Source organism: Folsomia candida, unplaced genomic scaffold (genome assembly GCF_002217175.1).
Source record: "Folsomia candida strain VU population unplaced genomic scaffold, ASM221717v1 Fcan01_Sc066, whole genome shotgun sequence".
NCBI classification, from domain to species: domain Eukaryota; kingdom Metazoa; phylum Arthropoda; class Collembola; order Entomobryomorpha; family Isotomidae; genus Folsomia; species Folsomia candida.
In genome coordinates, this window is record NW_019091258.1 from 30,832 (window position 1) to 48,466 (window position 17,635).

At 40.7% G+C, this 17,635-nt stretch overlaps 1 long non-coding RNA gene across 1 annotated transcript; it reads right to left on the reverse strand.

The window, feature by feature from the left end:
* Nucleotides 1–6,280: 6,280 nt before the first annotated feature.
* LOC118433659 lies at nt 6,281–6,800 on the reverse strand. The gene is made up of 3 exons (XR_004833495.1): nt 6,670–6,800; nt 6,474–6,543; nt 6,281–6,392 (listed from the first exon to the last, which is right to left on the reverse strand). It is a non-coding gene; the product is annotated as an uncharacterized LOC118433659 (long non-coding RNA).
* Between the last annotated feature and the right edge of the window lie 10,835 nt (nt 6,801–17,635).

Here is a 17,635-nt window from a genome sequence, read left to right on the forward strand (position 1 = left end):
AGAGGAAGAGGCTTCACATGGGCCAGTAGCAGTTTCGAAACAACACACGACGGGTGAGCCAGGTCATCCAAGCACAATCTCCATTCATGAGGGTTCTAGTTCACATCATGCCACTTTAAAACACACGCCATTGACGGGTAATGCCTCGAGTGGTTTGCCACTTGCAGACACGACGGGCAAAACTCATGCACCAAAGCATGACAATTTCACTCACGCTGATGCCCATGCATCTTCACATTCACCCGGTTCCACCGTGTCACGAGCATTCAATGCGACAACCACTCCCTCCACACCAAAATCATTTACGACACCTGCAGAGGAAGAGGCTTCACATGGGCCAGTAGCAGTTTCGAAACAACACACGACGGGTGAGCCAGGTCATCCAAGCACAATCTCCATTCATGAGGGTTCTAGTTCACATCATGCCACTTTAAAACACACGCCATTGACGGGTAATGCCTCGAGTGGTTTGCCACTTGCAGACACGACGGGCAAAACTCATGCACCAAAGCATGACAATTTCACTCACGCTGATGCCCATGCATCTTCACATTCACCCGGTTCCACCGTGTCACGAGCATTCAATGCGACAACCACTCCCTCCACACCAAAATCATTTACGACACCTGCAGAGGAAGAGGCTTCACATGGGCCAGTAGCAGTTTCGAAACAACACACGACGGGTGAGCCAGGTCATCCAAGCACAATCTCCATTCATGAGGGTTCTGGTTCACATCATGCCACTTTAAAACACACGCCATTGACGGGTAATGCCTCGAGTGGTTTGCCACTTGCAGACACGACGGGCAAAACTCATGCACCAAAGCATGACAATTTCACTCACGCTGATGCCCATGCATCTTCACATTCACCCGGTTCCACCGTGTCACGAGCATTCAATGCGACAACCACTCCCTCCACACCAAAATCATTTACGACACCTGCAGAGGAAGAGGCTTCACATGGGCCAGTAGCAGTTTCGAAACAACACACGACGGGTGAGCCAGGTCATCCAAGCACAATCTCCATTCATGAGGGTTCTAGTTCACATCATGCCACTTTAAAACACACGCCATTGACGGGTAATGCCTCGAGTGGTTTGCCACTTGCAGACACGACGGGCAAAACTCATGCACCAAAGCATGACAATTTCACTCACGCTGATGCCCATGCATCTTCACATTCACCCGGTTCCACCGTGTCACGAGCATTCAATGCGACAACCACTCCCTCCACACCAAAATCATTTACGACACCTGCAGAGGAAGAGGCTTCACATGGGCCAGTAGCAGTTTCGAAACAACACACGACGGGTGAGCCAGGTCATCCAAGCACAATCTCCATTCATGAGGGTTCTAGTTCACATCATGCCACTTTAAACACACGCCATTGACGGGTAATGCCTCGAGTGGTTTGCCACTTGCAGACACGACGGGCAAAACTCATGCACCAAAGCATGACAATTTCACTCACGCTGATGCCCATGCATCTTCACATTCACCCGGTTCCACCGTGTCACGAGCATTCAATGCGACAACCACTCCCTCCACACCAAAATCATTTACGACACCTGCAGAGGAAGAGGCTTCACATGGGCCAGTAGCAGTTTCGAAACAACACACGACGGGTGAGCCAGGTCATCCAAGCACAATCTCCATTCATGAGGGTTCTAGTTCACATCATGCCACTTTAAAACACACGCCATTGACGGGTAATGCCTCGAGTGGTTTGCCACTTGCAGACACGACGGGCAAAACTCATGCACCAAAGCATGACAATTTCACTCACGCTGATGCCCATGCATCTTCACATTCACCCGGTTCCACCGTGTCACGAGCATTCAATGCGACAACCACTCCCTCCACACCAAAATCATTTACGACACCTGCAGAGGAAGAGGCTTCACATGGGCCAGTAGCAGTTTCGAAACAACACACGACGGGTGAGCCAGGTCATCCAAGCACAATCTCCATTCATGAGGGTTCTAGTTCACATCATGCCACTTTAAAACACACGCCATTGACGGGTAATGCCTCGAGTGGTTTGCCACTTGCAGACACGACGGGCAAAACTCATGCACCAAAGCATGACAATTTCACTCACGCTGATGCCCATGCATCTTCACATTCACCCGGTTCCACCGTGTCACGAGCATTCAATGCGACAACCACTCCCTCCACACCAAAATCATTTACGACACCTGCAGAGGAAGAGGCTTCACATGGGCCAGTAGCAGTTTCGAAACAACACACGACGGGTGAGCCAGGTCATCCAAGCACAATCTCCATTCATGAGGGTTCTAGTTCACATCATGCCACTTTAAAACACACGCCATTGACGGGTAATGCCTCGAGTGGTTTGCCACTTGCAGACACGACGGGCAAAACTCATGCACCAAAGCATGACAATTTCACTCACGCTGATGCCCATGCATCTTCACATTCACCCGGTTCCACCGTGTCACGAGCATTCAATGCGACAACCACTCCCTCCACACCAAAATCATTTACGACACCTGCAGAGGAAGAGGCTTCACATGGGCCAGTAGCAGTTTCGAAACAACACACGACGGGTGAGCCAGGTCATCCAAGCACAATCTCCATTCATGAGGGTTCTAGTTCACATCATGCCACTTTAAAACACACGCCATTGACGGGTAATGCCTCGAGTGGTTTGCCACTTGCAGACACGACGGGCAAAACTCATGCACCAAAGCATGACAATTTCACTCACGCTGATGCCCATGCATCTTCACATTCACCCGGTTCCACCGTGTCACGAGCATTCAATGCGACAACCACTCCCTCCACACCAAAATCATTTACGACACCTGCAGAGCAAGAGGCTTCACATGGGCCAGTAGCAGTTTCGAAACAACACACGACGGGTGAGCCAGGTCATCCAAGCACAATCTCCATTCATGAGGGTTCTAGTTCACATCATGCCACTTTAAAACACACGCCATTGACGGGTAATGCCTCGAGTGGTTTGCCACTTGCAGACACGACGGGCAAAACTCATGCACCAAAGCATGACAATTTCACTCACGCTGATGCCCATGCATCTTCACATTCACCCGGTTCCACCGTGTCACGAGCATTCAATGCGACAACCACTCCCTCCACACCAAAATCATTTACGACACCTGCAGAGCAAGAGGCTTCACATGGGCCAGTAGCAGTTTCGAAACAACACACGACGGGTGAGCCAGGTCATCCAAGCACAATCTCCATTCATGAGGGTTCTAGTTCACATCATGCCACTTTAAAACACACGCCATTGACGGGTAATGCCTCGAGTGGTTTGCCACTTGCAGACACGACGGGCAAAACTCATGCACCAAGCATGACAATTTCACTCACGCTGATGCCCATGCATCTTCACATTCACCCGGTTCCACCGTGTCACGAGCATTCAATGCGACAACCACTCCCTCCACACCAAAATCATTTACGACACCTGCAGAGGAAGAGGCTTCACATGGGCCAGTAGCAGTTTCGAAACAACACACGACGGGTGAGCCAGGTCATCCAAGCACAATCTCCATTCATGAGGGTTCTAGTTCACATCATGCCACTTTAAAACACACGCCATTGACGGGTAATGCCTCGAGTGGTTTGCCACTTGCAGACACGACGGGCAAAACTCATGCACCAAAGCATGACAATTTCACTCACGCTGATGCCCATGCATCTTCACATTCACCCGGTTCCACCGTGTCACGAGCATTCAATGCGACAACCACTCCCTCCACACCAAAATCATTTACGACACCTGCAGAGCAAGAGGCTTCACATGGGCCAGTAGCAGTTTCGAAACAACACATGACGGGTGAGCCAGGTCATCCAAGCACAATCTCCATTCATGAGGGTTCTAGTTCACATCATGCCACTTTAAAACACACGCCATTGACGGGTAATGCCTCGAGTGGTTTGCCACTTGCAGACACGACGGGCAAAACTCATGCACCAAAGCATGACAATTTCACTCACGCTGATGCCCATGCATCTTCACATTCACCCGGTTCCACCGTGTCACGAGCATTCAATGCGACAACCACTCCCTCCACACCAAAATCATTTACGACACCTGCAGAGCAAGAGGCTTCACATGGGCCAGTAGCAGTTTCGAAACAACACACGACGGGTGAGCCAGGTCATCCAAGCACAATCTCCATTCATGAGGGTTCTAGTTCACATCCCGCCACTTTAAAACACACGCCATTGACGGGTAATGCCTCGAGTGGTTTGCCACTTGCAGACACGACGGGCAAAACTCATGCACCAAAGCATGACAATTTCAGTCACGCTGATGCCCATGCATCTTCACATTCACCCGGTTCCACCGTGTCACGAGCATTCAATGCGACAACCACTCCCTCCACACCAAAATCATTTACGACACCTGCAGAGGAAGAGGCTTCACATGGGCCAGTAGCAGTTTCGAAACAACACACGACGGGTGAGCCAGGTCATCCAAGCACAATCTCCATTCACGAGGGTTCTAGTTCACATCATGCCACTTTAAAACACACGCCATTGACGGGTAATGCCTCGAGTGGTTTGCCACTTGCAGACACGACGGGCAAAACTCATGCACCAAAGCATGACAATTTCAGTCACGCTGATGCCCATGCATCTTCACATAAACCCGGTTCCACCGTGTCACGAGCATTCAATGCGACAACCACTCCCTCCACACCAAAATCATTTACGACACCTGCAGAGGAAGAGGCTTCACATGGGCCAGTAGCAGTTTCGAAACAACACACGACGGGTGAGCCAGGTCATCCAAGCACAATCTCCATTCATGAGGGTTCTAGTTCACATTATGCCAGTTTAAAACACACGCCATTGACGGGTAATGCCTCGAGTGGTTTGCCAAGGGCTAACAAGTTGTTTGGAAGTGCATGAAATGTGACTTACTCGAAGTCAAGTGCGTGTTATAGTCGGCCAGTATTTTATTACACAATTTGGAGAAATCAAACATTCTGTAAGTAATTATTACGTATTTACATGACTTTGAGTACTCGCATCGTAAATTAATAGCCCTGTACTGGCGCGGACAATGTACATGCGCAAATTAAAATTCCGTAAAATGTGTGCTAAACAAGTAATGAGATTAACGTATGCGAATGTAAATAGATAGACAGACATAAGATTACACATCTCAACATTATTACATTTACATGAGGGACTTGTCCTTCCAAGATACAAAAAAAAGAAACATGCACTGTGTTAAATGTAAAATGATGTAGTTATGAAATTGTTTTATGTATTTTTGTAAATTGTTGAGTACGCGTCTATAATTGCCCCGAGACGTGGTGGTGGTTGCCATGGTGACGTCAGGGTGGGATTTTTGGGTGCGCGTCTCTCTTTGTTAAGTCGTAGTAAGTAAGTAGGTAGAAGAATTCTACACAGTCGAGTTTTATTCGTTGTCAAAGTCAGACATTTTGGATTTTTGTCGTCGTGGTAGGAAATCAAGAGTAAGAATTGTTAATTCTTTGTTATTGATGTCCACGATTAATTTGTTAATAGTAAGTCACCAATCAACTCGTGTTAGTGCAGAGCTCTGAATTGTGTTGACAATTAGTAATTTGTTGGAAATAAAATCTAGTTTAAGTAGATAAAATAATCGTATATTCACTCCGTCACTTTCTTCAATTCCAACGAGCAAAGCACAATTAAATATACGTAAAGACACTATACTCCGGGTAGGTGATAGCTTGGTTTTTACACACTGGGATTAGAGCTGGTCAATGATGTAATTGATATAATTTCGGTAGTCAATAAGTGAAATGTAATAACCAATTTGAAGTAACAGGGAGCAAATGATCACAAAGATTTACATAAAGTGCGTAAAAAATTTTGTACGCATTAAGTTTAATCATTCGAAATATTTACTTATAATGTTTGCAATAAATAGGTCAAAAAAACATTATTAACATGATTTGATTAAACCACATAGTATCCGTCGTTTGAAGAACGACTATATTTATTATTAAAGTAACAAGGTAAAGCTTCCTATGAAGTAATTAATTCATTTGCATAAGTTTGGTATACATTTGAAATACGCTCGAAAGGTAAACCCGTCATGAAATATAGGACGGATTTCTTGAAGATGGTTCGTCCCTCCTCCACCTCCGTCTACATCAACCTTTTCTTGGTCCCGTATTTTGTCCCCATCAAATTCGCCAGTAGAAAATAGCTCGTGTTTGTCGACGATAATGACCTTGACAAAAGGACAGTCATTGGTTCCCAATTCGGCTCGAATCCTATCCAAATCGTAGCTCATCTTGCGACGTTCCTTGCAATACTGGAAGAGGAGAAGAATCGCAAAAACGATGGAAAGGACGAGACCAATAATGACAAAAGTATTCATTGTTGAGTTACCTGCGTAAAAATATCACATGGATATAAATGCAGAATCTAATTAGTTAACATGTTTTGTGTGAAATTTTAATAAAATCTTACGGTATAACACGTTTCTTGGATTAAATCGTAAATAAGGTAGGTAGCCACTGAGTCCAATCTGGAAATAAACCTGTAAATGAATTAGAATTATGATTTATGATTATAAATACTGGTCGGTGATTTATTTGCAATTTATGTAGTAAATTTAAAAGTCACATAAAAATAATATAATAAATGTAAAGTGAGCATCCTTAACCTGGATGAAATGAGATTTTTAAATGTCACCCAACCAATCTCGAAGTATATATACAAAAAAAATATGAAAATTTAAAACAAGAAATTTTACTTTTGCTCCAATACTCAAAATTTTAAACAACCGTATGTTTATTATTATTATTAAAACTGCTCGTTCTATTATTCGGCGGTCAGGAAAACTCAATGTCTTAGGCATTTGCGACTCAAAGCCCAATAAAATAAAAGTGCCATACACATGCTCCTATTTTCCAATTGCGTCGTTACATTGTGTCAAACTACAGATAAATTTTAATGATTAAGTTTCGTAATTTCTTAACTTTCGTATTAAGAACTGAAGAAATACATTTCTTTTTCCCAAAAAGTCAAAATTTGTATAAATATGTATATACAGAAATTCACGCAGGATGGGCCAATTTAACTTTTCCAGATACTTACAAGAACTTACATATTTTGTCGTCGCACTTGTGCAATAAAGTAATCACCCGCTCGGGTATTTATTCTAAAACCCGGTATTTTATTTGCACCCTGAGTAATGCAAAACAAACCCTGAAGATAACTTCTTCTCTCCCCCTCATCCAGAGACTTGGTTAAGTTCCTTGTCTCCTCAATTTATTCAGGAACGAATCTCGCTCAATGTTTATGTGAAACATTGAAAAGTAAATGAAAGTGGTGGTTTCTTTTTTAGGAGGAGAGAGAAAGTAAATTGGAATCGCATACTAATGCATAAGTTGAAATTGGGAGGGTTGCGAGATGAGAAAGGGCAAACAACGCAGGAGGAAAGTAAAAGTAACCTTTTGAATAATATACGTGCTCAGGGGGCGGAGGAGGAACAATGCAACGACTTAATCAACAAACATATCCCTGCATTTTGGCTGGTGGTGGTGGGTCCGAGAGAAGTAATAGAAAGTTGCAGTCTTAATTATTCAATTCAAAAAACAGACCAGACGACGAGAATGTATTTGTGTGTACGTTAACGGGGCATTATAGTTTGCTCTGGCCGCTCTATCAGCCAATACAGTCCCTCGCTCAATATTTTTCCGTATGTTGACAACATGCATAATTTTTTGCACAGCTTTTTTACCTTATCATTCTTATACCGAGATTAAATGTGCACTCAAAAATGTGGAATTTGTTGAATTACAACTAGTGATAGTTGCGCAACAAGAAAATAAGGCCCTTTGAGGAATTGATATGCTACTTTTATTTATATTAATCAATTAATCTCGAGAAAAACAAAATTTTGATGGAAATTGATTTTCGGCATTTAATATAAATAAAAGTAGCATATCAATTCCTCAAAGGGCCTTATTTTCTTGTTGCGCAACTATCACTAGTTGTAATTCAACAAATTCCACATTTTTGAGTGCACATTTAATCTCGGAATTAGAATGACCAGGTCAAGATTTTGCATTTTTTCATGATTCGTCTCAACTTGTCATAGAGTATGCGTGGTGGGAAGCCACCACCACACATACTCTTCCCACTGGAAACCACTAAAAACATAAACAATGCCAGATGATATTTGCAGTTTTTTGCAAAAAATTCAAAATTCCCACCGAAACTTGTGAACTTTTTACCCCACCGAGTTCATCAGTTTCGCCACTATGTGATTTATGAGGATTGGTTTAACATAAAATATAGTCAACTCTTAAGTGGGTAGGAGAGAGAGATGAGAGGGTCGAAAATGCAAATGCATAATAAAACTAGTGAATGAAAAGCACTTTCGAAAGGGTTGACGTCGAAGTGAAAACAAAACACCGGAAAAATTAATCGTAAGTGGGGTGAGACGATGGCTCAATGGTGAGACTGAATTTATTATTCATTAATACGAGGTAGGTGGTCCTTTTGCTGGTTTGAATTGGTTTGGTTTTTCCTGTCCTGCATTTTTCCTTGTCAAATGCAGGAATTGCAGAGTGCATCATCTGCATGGTTTTATGCTGAGTGAAAGCTTACAGCCATCTTTAGGGGGTGAGGCGAAGAGGAGAAAGTGAAAGTGAGAAAATTGGACGGAGTCTGGTGTAGTCGATTTGGCGAAATATTTGCAGCCACGTTTGCCAAGATGGCGGTCGAAGTGGGAGAAAGAAGGAGAAAGTTGGGTTTGCAAGTGTAGTTGAAACATTTTGAGTAAAATGAGACCAATGTCTAGACCTTCTTAAATTATGTAGTGTGCGATATACTTGAGAAAGTCGTAACTTGTAGTGAATGTAGTACAGGGTGGTTTAAATGTCAGGTTACAATGAAAAATTTTGCAATGGGAAAAATTCGCAAATATCCATTAGTTACCTAAATTTGCCTCTGAAATTCAATATTTTGTCATAAGTTTTAATAAAAATTAATAAAAATCTCAATCCCAAATCCGTAACTAATGAAAATTTAAAAATTTTTCCCATTAAAAAATTTTCCATTGTAACCTGACCACGATTAACTGACATCGTTTCTATGGGGTGGTGCCCCATAGAATGATATAGAATGATAAAGTGTCAAATAATATTGTAACCTGACATTTAAACCACCCTGTATCTCATAAATACATACATGAATTATTCCTGTATATAAATTATCTCTAATTTGTGGATTAAAAGGTAGTTGCAATCAATTTTCGCGTGTGTATTTCCCAATATTTCACTTAGGCAAAAGCTATAATTTCTCCACAAACTAGATGAAGCGTATTGGCCATATCTCATCATCGCGTTCCTCTCCAATTTTTATTCAGTCATAAAAGGAAATGAAGTTGGGTGGTAAAAACTTTGGTGTATTGGGTGCATTTTATGCGTATAAGTTCCGGGACAGAAGAGAATAAGAAAGGGACGAGAATCCCAGCACAAGCCGACTGGCAGGCAAAATGCACCCATTTATGGATGAAGTGCATTTCATGGCCTTACTACTCCACAACTTCCCCACCATCCGAGAAGTAGTAATACCCGGGTATGAGAAAGACCCGTATTTCTCCCAAGGTTTGTCTTTCCCCGGAGCAGTATCAACTTACCTCTCGAACCAAGCACACACTCGCCAACATCAATCCCTACTACATTCTTAAACCTTGTGTATTCCTCAGCTTTTCGAAAAATATCTTGTACTTTATTGACACCGAAAAAATAAAATTTGAGTAATATCAACATTCTTCTGTTTATCTGGAGGAGAGAAATGTGAGGTTTTTTAAATTCTTTTAGTTGATTGTTGTAAACGATCAGTCTTCAAGTCTTGTTTTTTACTCGTTTCATAAGTGATATGAATTTGAATGGTTCAGAAACGTAACTTTGTGACATTGTGGGTGAATTTTATTAGAAATCGTTTAAATTTGTGACAAACTCTTCAACCCAGCTACCCTCCAGGACTCGTCTCAAGCCAGAAATCATCAGAAAAAGCGAAGAAAACTATCGAAATGAATAATAATTCCGGAGGAGAAGAGGTGACATGACTTCTTAAAAACTTACGGCAAGTACATTTTTAGAACCATTTTAAATTTAAGAAACTTTACGAAATTACAATAAATATTGGCAATTGTAACTTTTATTTGTCCAAAATGCAAGTCAAATTGGAATGTCTCAATTTGTAAAAGTCAGTCCATGAATATGAAACACCTCCAATAAATTTAACCTATCACTACACAAGAATAAGTAAAAGCATGAACTGCACAATTTAAAGAATCACAATACATACCTACATGTACATAACTCTCAAAATAAACTAGCAGTAAAATCGTATCAGACTTTGTTTAAGAAATAAATCATATTTTTTCCCCCATTTTTCAAACGCTTAAGTTTTATTGCTGTCTTTCTGACAATGTAAAGCCAGTCCTGTTTCTACATACTGACTGGCACATTACTAAATATTTTGTACGAAAATCAGAACCAAGGAAAATGTCACACATAAAATCTCAGATTTTGTCGCAATTTAACAAAAAATAAATAACCCATGCAGTCCGCCATTTCTCCAATCATAAGTAGATATTTTTTTGGAAATAGGAAGTTGTATTTATTTACCCAGTAATGGCTGGATTGACATTATCTGTTGTTCCGTTGATGTGTACAGTACTTAACGAAGGAATAAACGGGTCCTCTTCTGGGGGTCAGAATGGAAATGGGGAGTGTGATCTCTCCGATTTGTTGGTCGATACGAGGCCCCAATTTTCGTATATCGTGGGTCTTATTTTGGTCGAATGAACGCTTAAGAGTGGCTGAATACATAGTGCGAACGAGTAGGATTAGGTTTCAAAGTAGTTGGAAATGCAATTCACTTTTTCGTATCGTCATCTCCTCCAATACATAATATTAGTTCGTGGGATTGGTCCTCCTCGTTTCTGTCTCGTTACCCAACAACGGCTGCACTTCCGGACAATTCCACTCCCCATGAATTACGATAAGCTCAAGTGGTGGTGGTGGTGGTGTCATGCAATACTATTACTTACTCCAGATAAGTGAGAGTAGTGGTTTGATTTGGTGGTGGTGGTGGTGAGCGTTATCAAGGCGAGGAGGAGATTAATAATATTGGAAGAAAAGAGGGGGTGAGACTCACTCACAATCAAAACCTTTGATCCGCTTTACTTTCCACTTTCCCCATAACAAAATAACAATGTGGTGCAGTTAGGAAGTGAAAAAAGAAACGTCTCACAAACCAAGCGGAAGACCTTAACCTTCATTTTGCTAACAAACACGCTAACTAACTAGGTGCAAGTTGGGCATGTTCACACCGTTCGGGGAAAGTTTTTGACGTAGAACGGTATTGGTGATAAGTCCCCTCCATCCTCCCAGTAAATCAGGGTGGATTGTATCCAATTCCATTATTCAGTGAAAAGGATGAAGGTCTCCAGGAGGAGGAGGGAAATAGGCAGAAAATCGGATTAAGGTCTTGAAATAGAAGTGATGACAATGCATCGGTGCAGTGTGCATCTCTGGTGTCACGTTTGGTGGTTTTGATTGAATTTGATCCTTATTATGTACGCCCAGTAGTCCGGTCGGTGGAGGCTGAAACGCTGGCTGCATTTCCGCCAACTTTCACCTTCCTCCTCCCCACCACACGTGTCCACCTTTCGTGTCCTAAGTTCTCAACGGGTGTGTCGTGACCCGTGACAAATTAGAACGTCACTAAATTATGCTTAAACTAACTACACTCGCAATTTACCATTACGAGTAAGTTAATTAGTTTAAGAGTAATACCAATAATAAATAGTAATCTCACTCCCGTATTAAATTACAATTTATCTTTCTCCCATAAAGTGAAAACTTATCTCGTGTCATCTCAACTAATTGATTTACCATGTTTTTGAGGATTAGCTAAGTTGCTGTTAAGAGCAGAGGCCGACCCTCAAATCCGTGGCTGAAGAATTTCAACTTCTTAATCTTAATCATCTCTTCACTTTCTCTCTCTCGGTCCAATATTTTCCCCAGTTTGGTTTACTTATGGTTCACCAAGACCAAACAACTCGTTAGAGTAAAGCACTTTTGGGTTTGTTACAAGTGAGCTATTGTTTCGTTCCTGAGTTTTGGCTGGTCTAATTAATTGCACACTTGCTGCCTCGACCGACCCAACCATTCATCTCCATTGTGTGTTGGGGACTAAATTAGATGAAAATGAAAATTTGAGAGAAGCGAAATTATGTAAACTTTACTTCAAAGCGATCCATCCATACATACGCAGCCTTGACTTGAAGTGTTCAACTATTCAAAAGCATGCATACCTTGTTTTACACCATAAAATGCGATAAACTCGAGGGGGGAGGAGGCCCCCCATTAATAACTGCACTCCTCTGCACTCTCATTCATAATGGATGATAAAGACTCGATCTAAATGCAATCCATCGGCCTGGACGAAATATTATGGGGTAGAGAGGAAAGTACGTGCAGTTAGTTCTTCTTCCTCTGAAAGATCAGAACTTGGTCGTCTCGTCATAAACAGATATCCTTGTTCCCCATTCCCTCCTCTCAACTGCATTGCCTGCCTCGTTCCTTATGAATCTCACTTACTTTCTTTCTCTCCGGCTAAAAGAAACTTGTTCACTTTTACTTTCACTGCTCGGCTCCTCTGCCTCCTTGCCTACTGACTGAGAATGATGGCACGAGGTTATCCATTATATTGTGGGTTATGTAGTATTACCAGTTTTATTGGTGGTGGTGGTGGTGGTGATAGTCGTGGTGACGTTATGTCAGAGAGAGAAAGTAGAAAGTTTGTATCTCTATTTATTAGACGAGAAATTATTGTTACGTGGCATGTGAGCATAAAAAGTAGAAAAAAACATAAAACTGGATAAGCTGCACTTGATCCTATTTCTGAGTATTGTTGATCTCGGATGGAAACAGTGAACCAATCTTATCTATCCGTAAATGAAGTCGGGTTTTTCGTTTATTATTCGTAAATATAATATTTGTGGAAGAAAAGAAACCGTCAGAACGAGAGGGAGAATTGGGTTTTGTATTTTCTTTGAGTTTTCATCCCCCTTTTCGATTTTCTTTAGAACTTGTGAGGGAGGGAAGTATGTGAAGTTATGAAGTACATAGTCAACCGGGCATGAAAGTATGTAATAATATTTCCTAAAATATGGAAATTGTCAGTTTGATAGGTTCGGTTTTTGTGGTTTCGATTTTCTCTCAGTTATGCAATCTTGTGGCGAAGGAGAGATGTCGAAGGGGGACGGAAAAGAAAAGCTTGTCACTCTGAAGAAATACGGGACGACGAATTCCCTGTGGGTGCATTTTCTTGGGAAGGGTGAGGTTAGCAAGTGTGTGCAGTTGGGTTGTCTTAAGTTTGATGGCACATCATCATAACGTGAATTTTAGGATTTTGTCACAATTTTATTTTTACTCGAGAAATTGAATTATGAAGAAGTAAGGAAGTAAGGATAAGTTCATATTTATGTATTTTCGGTACTAATCTCGCAAGTAAATAATCTCCGATAAATAAGTCGCATTCATATGATTCCGCATAAATCAGAGGAATTTATGACAGCATTTATTTCTCTTTATCGTTGCAACAAATGAGCAGCCCGTCCTTCTTTCGCGATGACAATCTCACCGTGGAGGAAATGAGGGTGACATTAGATGAACGGCTTCCCTTAAAGGGAGGGAAGAAAAATGAGCAGCGTAAAAATGTGGCGTGCATTCTTTCCCCAAAATCCATGCGAAGGTTAAGGGTGTGCACGCACCCCTTCACAGACTGATTTGGCTCAACTACTTGCATACGAATATTATTTACAGTTGGTTGACTCAATCTCGGTTCGGCATCATCTTCGGCATTGGTGTACCCTTACCCTTGGTTGAGATAGTAATAAGTATCTCTCGCCTAATAAATGCGTACCCTTCGGCCTGCCTCCCCTAAAAACAGAGTCAATGTCAATACTCCAGTAAAGTAGCGTATAAAGTGAGAGGGTAAATAAATAGTGTCACTTTTGTTCTAATGTCGCCTCCCCTCGTGTCCCCCTGCGCGTGCCCTTGTTGTTTTTCTGGTCTGTACTGCATAACCAATGAAGTAAAATCTCATCATACATCTGGCTAAAAGTTTGACAGAATAGGATCAGCATATAAATATAAATATTGAATGGGATTCCGTTCCATCGATATTGGTCATTAATATGCATATATATACTTATTTATGTATGGATATAGTCAGATTTTGGTGTATGATTCTGGGGTAAATTTCAGATGGGTTGGGATAAAATTTTTTCTGCTCTGATTCAATTTAGGATAAAATTTTGAGACGATTTTTTAAGCAGATTTACACTGAATGAACGAATATAATTGCTTGAATGAAAGTGAAACTCGTATGGTGATTGCAATCAATTAAGCCCTGTTAATTACAACGTAGACTAATTAAGGAAAACAACTGAAATTCAGACTGTTCGTTAATACTATCGACAAATACGGGGGAGTGGTTTCCTCCAATCGTGACGATACTGCTGATGACTCATTTCACTTCTCCCTTCATTCAGGCCGAGAATTTGTACATGTTTGTATATTTATTGCACTTTTCTGTCCTAGGGAGGGTCAAGGGCTGCATATCACTCGTTCTGCGGGAGAGATTATTTTCTAATGGCTCTGACAACTCTTTTCCGGCAAAAAAGTAGAGAGAGAAAGCAACAGCTGCACATTTTGATAAGTAAATAAACCCAAATCTTTTCTTTACACGTTGGAAAAAGGGGATGCATATCTCTGTTTGACGAGTACATACTTGGAGCATGATTTAAAACAATAAAAAGCAATTAGACTCCTTTTCCAAGATTATGAAGGAATAAAGAGGCTCATTCTCCCCACGACATTAATCAAGCATGAAGCAGAGCAGGCACTTGTAAATGGACGTGGATTGATTAGGTACTTGCTGCTGCTGGCTGAGTTTATGATTTTACTTCATTTCATACGTGCGTGATAAGATCGGATAGGATTTGATAAGCTGATGATTGATAAGTTGTTTGCATTATTTTCCGCTCAGAAGAAAGTTTTGTATCATTTTTTTAAAAAAAGGGGAAAACAAAGCCGAATAATGAAGTGCGTTGTTTTACTTATGCATGGAAATCATGAACTTTGGAAGATAAATATTTACAAAACAACGCATCATTAAGCTTTACTTTTGTCTCCTCCACTCCACGTAAATTTCTTCTGCCCCAATAATTTGACAATTTGTTAAAAAGTTTTGAACTTAAAATGTCCAAAATTTAAATACGTTTTGAAAAAGGAGGCTCGTAAAAAGTGCATGAGAGCTAACTTTTCTGAAACTTTTACGCGTGACGATGTCAGCCAGCTCTTTGTAAAAGAGAGAGAGAGAGGCGAGGATGTAAAGTTAATGAAATTAATTCTATGCAATGAAGGAATAAAATCCAAATAAAATAAAATACGAGAGAGCAGGAACTCATCCATCGTCGCGTAATGTTTCCTACACGACGCGGGACTCGTCCTTCCTCCCATTGAGTCCGAATCAGGGTCGTCGTCGGGGAGGAGAAGATTTGCAAATTTCCAGACTATTTTCGCCCTCCCTGAATTCTAATCAGTATCCGTTTCATTAGATGGCTTGGAAAATAAATGGGTGGAATTTTTTAGAGATTCTGGTTTTTTGTGCGATTTCTTATATAATCATTACGAGTGTTTAAGAAATCATTAAAATTTAGAGGATAAAAAATACATATGAATAATAAATAATTTCATATTTCTATGAAATGATGACATACATAGTTAAAATTAGAAACTTTCAAAAATAGAAAACCAGACATGCATACTAAATTATGTTTCTATTGATCACACAATTTCTTCCTTCCACTCATAAAATTTGAACAATTTGATTTGTGCAATTTCGAGGTGGATTTCTCCATCATTATTCATTCAGACATTTCTGCATTTTTAATTCAGTCGCGTCTAAAATATCACCAAGCAAAAGTACGCTCCATCACAAACAAAGTTTTCTTGCCGAGCAAATTCGTAACAAAACCCAGATTTTCGCCTCCACTACAATTCCATTGTTATCCGAGCGAAATTCTTCTTCTCCTCCTCATTCTGTCCGTGCAGGAGTAAATAAAGTGTAAATTTTTAGTGATTTTAATGGAAAGAGGTGTTGAATAAGGGAAAAGTGAAATAATAACGAGCCCAAAGAAAGCGATAGATAGCAGAGATTTTCTCTCAAAGTTTTCTTCTTCCTAAAATATTGAATTCTTTCTCGAATGATTGCACCCACGCCAGGCCAGCACTGCCATCATCACCACCACCACCACCGCCACTTGTGCTGATATACTTTCTCTTATTCCTAATAACAAATTGTTGTTGTGTAACATCCTGCCCTTTCTTTACATATCTTCTTCTTCTTTTTGGCACTGGAGAGTTATGACTGTTTACTTATTTATTGGTTGCCTACCAGATACACCACCATTCACAGTGGTGCACAGCGTTGGTATTTTGCCATAGCGGGACACGTGGCATGGCTTGGCGTGGGTATTTATTTACTTTATTTATTATTTCCAGATAGTAGATACGTACATGAGTATAACGTAACGTAACTTGGTTTGGTGGTGGTTCGTATAACGGCTCCGAATTTTATGGCTGGCACCACCTCTTCTCTTACTTATTTTGCGAGAAGTGTGCTCCTGTTTGATGTCTTCTTTGCCTTGATGAATATTCCCTTAAGAATTCTGTATACTTGAAGAAGACGGAAAAAGAAAGGAAGGGGTTTGTATATTTAAGTCTTAAATGTGATGTGGTGTGGGCTGAATTCGAAATTTTAAACGAAATGAGTTTCTCTTTTGTGAGGAAGAAATTAATTAAGGAGAGACGACAGTCGTAAATATAACAGTTTATTCATTATTTTTTTTTAATAATAATCACCACCCGATAAGATAAGTACGTGCAATGGATTTTCATATGCAGATATGTACGTATGCATTGTTCCCCTGTAGAATTTACTAGGTGGGTAAAGGAGAAAGTTATTGTTAGTGTTTTTTTTGCTCCCCTGTTCAGACAACAAAGGATAAAGAAAGGTCACAAATGTATGAAAAGTGTTACACCACCCAAGTCAACGCTTGTTCATTCAGCGAGTGAGTAGTAAATATTCTAGATTTTTCATAAAAAGGATTTTCATTCTTTCCACACTTTATTTATCTCTGGTGAGAAAATGTTTGGTTCTCTTCTCTTTCATATCAACGCCGTGAATGGTGAATTGTTAAGTGGGACCAAGGGTGAAAAGTGAAGTGAAAGCGGCCGTGTGTTAGTTCGAATGGTATTCAACGTGTCCCTTTTTTATGTATTTTTGTGTGTGTACGGGACCGAATATAGGTACGTGTGTAGGATACAATTCAGTGTTACACATAGTTGTAAAAGTTCGTTTCGAAATTTTGGAAAAATTGGATAAATTTTCGAGAAGATGGTTTTTTAGTTTCTTTTTCTGTTTAAAAGTAATGACCCAACGAGCGTGCCATGCTCCTAAAAGTAGTCGCTTTCACTACTCCAGCAATTTCTCTCTGTGAGCCTTTCCTGAGTGGAAATGTAGGGGAAGTGATT